This window comes from Haliaeetus leucocephalus, unplaced genomic scaffold, assembly GCF_000737465.1.
Source record: "Haliaeetus leucocephalus isolate CR32 unplaced genomic scaffold, Haliaeetus_leucocephalus-4.0 Scaffold284, whole genome shotgun sequence".
Taxonomy (NCBI): Eukaryota; Metazoa; Chordata; class Aves; order Accipitriformes; family Accipitridae; genus Haliaeetus; species Haliaeetus leucocephalus.
In genome coordinates this window covers 4,396,964-4,404,318 of record NW_010972720.1, presented here as the reverse complement: position 1 = coordinate 4,404,318, position 7,355 = coordinate 4,396,964, and the positions used below count along the sequence as shown (strand labels likewise).

The 7,355-nt window shown below is 37.5% G+C and overlaps 1 long non-coding RNA gene across 1 annotated transcript; it reads left to right on the top strand.

The window, feature by feature from the left end:
* The first annotated feature begins 373 nt into the window (after nucleotides 1-373).
* Nucleotides 374-6,283, top strand: LOC104833370. Its single transcript, XR_774512.1, has 3 exons — nucleotides 374-386; nucleotides 4,449-4,453; nucleotides 6,183-6,283. It is a non-coding gene; the product is annotated as an uncharacterized LOC104833370 (long non-coding RNA).
* The last annotated feature ends 1,072 nt before the right edge of the window (nucleotides 6,284-7,355 follow it).

The window sequence follows — 7,355 nt, the reverse complement described above, 5'->3', positions numbered from 1 at the left end:
ACACACTGATGTTTTCAGTTGTTGCTCAGCAGTGTTTAGTCTAAAGTCAAGGTATTTTCAGCTTCTCAAGCCCAGCCAGCGAGAAAGCTGGAGGGGCACAAGAAGTTGGCACAGGACACAGCCAGGGCAGCTGACCCAAACTGGCCAACAGGGTACTCCATACCATGGGACGTCACATCTAGTGTATAAACTGGGGGGAGTGGGGGCGGGGGGAATTGCTGCTCAGGGACTAACTGGGTGTCGATTGGTGGGTGCTGAGCAATTGCAGTGAGCATTATTTGTACATTCCAATCCTTTTATCATTACTGTTGTCATTTTATTAGTGTTATCATTATCATTATTAGTTTCTTCTTTTCTGTTCTATTAAACCGTTCTTATCTCAACCCGTGAGTTTTACTTCTTTCCCAGATTTTCTCCCCCATCCCACTGGGTGGCGGGGAGTGAGTGAGTGGCTGCGTGGTGCTTAATTGCTGGCTGGGGTTAAACCATGACAGTATGTTACAGCCATACACAGTTTTATGCAGTTTAGCAGTGTATACAGTTAGTTTTATGCAGGTAGCAGTAACAAGTGGTTGTTGTAGGTGGAATAAGATATTTACCACTCTAACACAATGATGTAGCATAGAGACATACCAGCCTGCTACGATACTGGGCGCCTTGAGAAGAGGAGACCCAGGGTGTGGCATGGAGGAGTACAGGCATGGGGGACAGCATAACACCAGGAAAAAGACTAGAAACTCAAAAAAGTATGTATAACAATTTCAGCTGCATTATTATTCTTTCTTTTTCTGTTACAGTTACATCTGGACTAATAATGATTAGACTCTTAAGGTTTCAGTTATTCTAACACTAAAGTTTTGGCTTTACTTACATATAGGGTGTGCTGCTTCTTTGCCCATGAACAACATTTTGAGCTTAACAACTGCTCTAAGAGTCTGATCTTGTAAATCTCACTGAGCAGCATAACTGATGTAATAACTATATGACTATGTCACACATGGCATATTTTTATAAATTATTTTAAAATATAACCTAGTACTTTTAAAAAACTAATTTTAGAGGTGCAAAACATTGTTCATTAATACTTTTTTCTAACCAGAATGAAAATAGTTTCATTTTAGTCTGTTCTAAGTCAGTGAAAACTCTTCCTGATCCTAGTTAAGTGCTAAAGATAACAAGAAGGAAATATTTTTCAAGGTTTCAATATAGTAACTTACTCTTTTTTGAAATATTTGTTTTTCTTTAGTCTTCTTGCTGGAGCCTTCCCCTGAAAAACATTATGAAAACTTTAAATTTAGTAAATGGAAGATCAAAACAGTAACTTCCACTGTACCATAAGCATTTCCCTTATATGCACTTAAAACCACTTACATACACTTAAAAACACTGACTAGATCATGTTGAAAATTTTTGCTGGAAAATACAATGAACACTGGTTCCTAACATGCTTTCTTTCTAGGGCCTGCTACAATGCCATACAAGTGTCTCCCTGGATATAAAGGCTGTGATGATTTTCTTCTCCCTGTCAGTAGGGAAAGGGGTAGTTTAAACATGAGCTAAAAGGAATTAATGCATTTGGACATGTTATACATGAAAGAATTTATGAATTTCACTCATGTCTTCTGGTGGTCACTGTACTTCATGGATACTGAAGCCTTGATTTTAAACAGAGATGTCTGGAGGCTTTTTTAGCAGATTTGGGTATAAAAAAATGCATCTCTAAATGGCCATAATAAAGCATGTGAAACCCAAAGTTTCTGCCTTTTTCTAAATGCTGATGGAAAGAGGATAAAAGTTTGGCCCCAGCTGGGCAATATGCAGAATCCCATAGTATTTGCTTAACAGCAGTGCCTGTTAAAAACAAGAATCCAAATAAGGTATTTTTCCTTAGCGTGGTAGCACTTCAGAATTTTGCATAATGCTCTAAAGATGCAAAAAAGTATTATTATCTCCATTTTAAAATTGGGTAACAGAAATACTGACAGTTTACTGAAATTATGCATAAAAACCTGCAGAATGTAAACCTAAAATTAGATCTTTTGAGTCCTCCATTAGCTTCTTTAGTGCCACTAGCAACTATTTTGCAAATCAGTGTGCTGAGTTGTATTGATTGTGGTGTCAGATTACATTTTCTCCAGACTCAAGATCAGGATCCAAAAAAAAAAAAAAAGTAGGTGTAAACTACGTAAAGGATGACACACTTGATGCACTGTATAGAAGAACTGCTTCTTCTTCTGAGCTGCAAATACAAATTGGAAGTTCCCAACCCACTGCTGATCCACTCAAAAAACTCATTTAATTCTACATAAGTCTTGACTAAGATATTTTTATATTATTTTGTGGTTTTTTAAACTGTGAGGGTTCAAGGAATAGTGGGTTGTCCTTTTATGTTCCAGGGACTGCCTGGTTTTTGGCACTAGATGAAGTGGAAATGAAGCAGGTTATGCTCAGCTCAGGCATTGTTTCTTGTCATGCAGAAGAGGTTATTATATTATGTAAAAAAATCAGAAAAAAGGTTGATTCACTGTTAATAAGCTAGACATGGAGAAATATTTTGACAGTCATTTAATCTGAAGCTGATTCACTTATGCATGAGAGATTTACAGTTCACCTCTTTTATGGATTATTGGCCCACTACACTGGTTTTATTGCTTGGCTGCAAACCAGTTGCTCATGATTAACAGTAGTCTAAAGGATCACTATATCCAGACTTTTATTCAAGCTACCTGAAATTTTTACCTTGTTTTCTTTTCATTTGCCATTTTGTTGTTGTTGTTTAGAAACCAGGATTGGGGAGTTTGTCTGCTTCATGTTTTGTTCTGTTTGTTTTGCTTTAATACAGTCCAAACCCCAAAACTTTTATCCATTTCTTAATTCCCTTGGGGTTTTTTTTGTGGGTTTGGGGGGAGTTTTGTTGTTGTTGTTGCTTTGGTTTTTGTTTTGTTTTTTTTTTTTTTTTTCCACTCTGCATTTTAAATAATGAGGTATGGGATAAATTATTTTGGCAAAATTAGAAATCCATCAAACATTATGAGTTAAAATCAGCCCTTGTGTGATTTCACTTCATTCATTAGTGCTGTGCTAGAGATTAATTTGGACTCCTGAGTTCTTATTTTGGCAATGAAAATAAATTATTAAGATTTGTATTCTTGGAACTGTACAACTTTCTTAGTAAAATTATAAAATAGAATAAAATATTGAATATTTAGCAAAAACTTTGAAAAGTCCATCCTTTCACCACTCCATTTCTTTAAACTATTATTTAAGGGGCCATTATACAGAAGGTCATAGATGAATTTTTCACCTGTGCCTTTAGTTTCCTCTTCTCATACCTGACGTTACCATACCACACCTCTGTTGTGAAACACTAATAACATTATTTTTTCTCTTTTTTAAACATCAAAAAGCCTATTGAACTTCTCCAGAGAAGTTCACACTAGAGATATATGAGAAACAACAATGGTTTTTTGACATTCTGTCCAATGATAAAATCATGTCGTTTATCATTTTCCATTCTTTAAGTGAACTGGATAAGGATTTTTAATCAATATTTGCCATTTCTAATTGCATCCTTTGTTTTTTCTGTCTCTCTGGATTCCTACTAAATCATTTAAAAATCATGTGCTCTACCATTACTCATAAGAGTACATTGAAAATATTGAAACCCCTAGGTATCTTGTAAACAGATGGATAGAATTTTAACAGAATGGCACAGTTTTTAGGTTTTGGTAGAAGTATGTTCATTTACTTTTTTTGGTGGAAACCTTAGGTTTGTAGTCAATATTTACATTTACTTAAATAACCAAAGAGGTTAAGGATTATTTTAACCTTACACTAACAACAGTAACAACATGTAGTTCATGCTGATAATGATCTCTGGAAGAAGGGACTTCCTATTGAGCAATTTGCTCAAAAAGTGACAGTATAAACCTAACGAGCACAGCTGAACGTATTTCTCCCTATTGAATTTTTTTCTTGAAAATTAACCTTTAAAGACAACATAGCTTTGAAAAGGTAGATTCTTATTTTTAGCTGTGGTGGTTTTTTTCTTAGGTAAACATTAATACCAGCAGATGGAAATGAAGTGTTTGTTTTTTTCTCCCTCTCATTTGATGCTAAAATTTCACCAGTGAAGTATGGTCATAACATGGTCACTTGTGCTGTCATAAAACTGTGTTTTTCAGTCTCATCGTAATCAATCAAATACAAACTGTTTTTTAGCATAAAAAAATATATCAAGATCTGGGAACTAATTACTAATCTTTTCCTGCTAAGTCCCAAAGTATTATTTATAAAGGTTACTAGTGTATGCCAAATGTTAATATAATTAGATCATAATAGATTAAATTTAGTAGTTAGTCATTTTATGAATTTTAATAATTCTGGATAAAAATGGAGATGACCAATTATTTCTTTTTTTAAAGTTTACACTATGTCTGCATATAAAGACAAGGTACAATAGTACATGGTAAATTAATAAGTCTGTAACGCTATGACAATTTTGGCATTATTTTCAAAGTCACTGCTGTATTATGGTAGCCTTCTTGCAAAGTTCAAAAGGTATTAAGATACAGTAAATTTTAGTCATGTATTAAACAATATTATTTTTAATCTCTATAAAGGACTTACATCAAGATCTATAACCTTGATCTTATTATCAGTGTCATATCAACCTGCATTAATTTACCAAATGTTGTCAATTTGTATTTTACACTTTCAATAATATACTGATTTTAAATACTGCCTCATCAGAATTATATATGAAAATGTGTTTATTCAGTCTATTGTTGCTGAATAATAAAAAGCAAAGTGACATGTTCATGGTATGACTTTTGACAGCATTTTTAATTAGAAATAGTTAATCTTAATGGATTCAGTAGATCATGTGCATGAATGCTACTGCCCTAGTTTAAATTTCATGTTAAATCTCATTAATTAGGTAAAATAAAATTAATACACTATAAAGAATTAAATTTTTATTTGCTAGAGCAGGCCAGAGGTAATTATTTCCCTAACTTGCACACTATCAATGAAATTCATAACATGATGCAGAACTTTCAGCTTCACCTAAAGCAGTTTCTTCTATTTGTCCAGTGAAATCCTAATGTACCCAGGTGGATCCATCAATTTACAATGGCAAAAAAAGCAAGAAGAAAAAAACCTTTTTTTTTTAAATCAAATTGTATTGGGTTTGCTTGACAAGGTTTTGGTAGCAGGGGGGCTACAGGGGTGGCTTCTGTGAGAAGCTGCTAGACACTTCCCCCATGTCTGACCGAGCCAATGCCAGCCAGCCCCAAGGTGGACCCACTGCTGGCCAAGGTTGAACCCATCAGTGACAGCGGTAGTGCCTCTGGGATCACATATTTAAGGAGGGGGAAAACCCACTGCACAGCAGCAACTGCAGCTGGAGAGAGGAGTGAGAACATGTAAGAGAAACAACCCTGCAGACCCCCAGATCAGTGAAGAAGGAGGGGGAGGAGGTGCTCCAGGCGCTGGAGCAGAGATTCCCCTGCAGCCCGTGGGGAAGACCATGGTGAGGCAGGCTGTCCCCCTGCAGCCCATGGAGGACCCCACACTGGAGCAGGTGGATGCCCGAAGGAGGCTGTTACCCCGTGGGAAGCCCGCACTGGAGCAGGCTTCTGGCAGGACCTGTGGCCCCAAGGAGAGAGGAGCCCATGCTGGAGCAGGTTTTCCAGCAGGACTTGTGACCCCGCGGGGGACCCACGCTGGAGCAGTCTGTGCCTGAAGGACTACAGCCTGTGGAAGGGACCCATGCTGGAGCAGTTTGTGAAAAACTGCTGCCCATGGGAAGGACCCACATTGGAGAAGTTCGTGGAGGACTGCCTCCTGTGGGAGGGACCCCACGCTGGAGCAGGGAAAGAGTGAGGATTCCTCCCCTTGAGGAGGAAGGAGCAGCAGAGACAATGTGTGATGAACTGACCGTAACCCCCATTCCCCCTCCTCCTGTGCCACTGGTGGGGAGGAGGTAGAGAATTTGGGAGTGAAGCTGTGCCCAGGAAGAAGGGAGGGGTGGGGGGAAGGTGTTTTAAGATTTGATTTTATTTCTCATTACCTTACTCTGGTTGATTGGTAATAAATTAAGTTAATTTTCCCCAAGTTGAGTCTGGTTTTGCCCGTGAAGTTAATTGGTGAGTCATCTCCCCCTGTCCTTAACTCATGAGTCTTTTCGTATATTTTGTCTCCCTTGTCCAGCTGAGGAGAGGAGTGATAGACCGGCTTTGGTGGGCACGTGGCATCCAGCCAGGCCCAACCCACCACACACATGCCTGTTTAATCACATAAAAATTTGCTTAAGGCTTTCATTGACATGATGTTGTAAAGAGTGTCATATAGATGCAGATTATTCTGCACGTAATTGGGTATGCATTTATGTATTTTGAGTATGAGAGTGGGAGGAAGTATCTGGCCTTAAGGCTACTCTTTTGATCCAGAATGAAATTACAGTTGTAGCTATAAACTTTGTTGTCAAAGTATATTTTTCCTTTTCATAAAGTAAAGAGTGGATGGATCACAGTTAGAAGAGTGACAGATTCATAGGATCTGCACCTGTTTCCTCCACAATTAAATGTACTTCAGCCGATGTGAGTTCAAGATGACTATGTCCAAGAGTTTAGAGTAATAGGGTTGATAACCCTTTCAGATAGCTCAAAGAATCGTTTGAAGTACAGTTTCAGTATGGTCATCTGTCCAGTCAGGGAGACATCGCATTTATCAATGTTCAGAAAAACATCTTTGTAGGCAGGAGTATGATTCTTTTTTTAATCCTACAGTACTGTTGTTAGAAAGAGAAAATATTATTAAAATGGATATCTCTTTCACTGTAATAAACCATAAAGCACTACTATCATTAATGAAAGTGTTATCTCTGCTGTGATTACAAAACAAATATTGTTTTGTTTCAATGTTTTTTTGTCAGAATTCTGCCTTGGATACTGTTTTGGACTTTCCTAAAGCCATTGAAGTAAAAGCAATCTGTATTTATCTATTAATTTTTTAAAAATACCTAGTTCTACTTTAAAAAAAAATTATTTTATTTGAAAGAAAAAGAAAAAAGAATGGTTCGTGTATTTCAGTCCTCTTGGAACAGCACATGGTGATTCCCTGCAGGCAGGTAGTTTAGGATTATGGAATCCCATAAGTGTTTGGAAGGGACATCTGGGGGTCTCCTATTCCAGACTACCTCCTGAAGCGGGAGCACTGCCAACACCAGGCAGGTCAGCTGGAGTTTTTTGACATAAATGTTGAAAAACTCCAAGGGAGGAGGTTCCACAGACTCTCTGGACAGCCTGGCCATTGCTGCACTACCCTTGAAGTGAAAAGTACATTCCTAATGG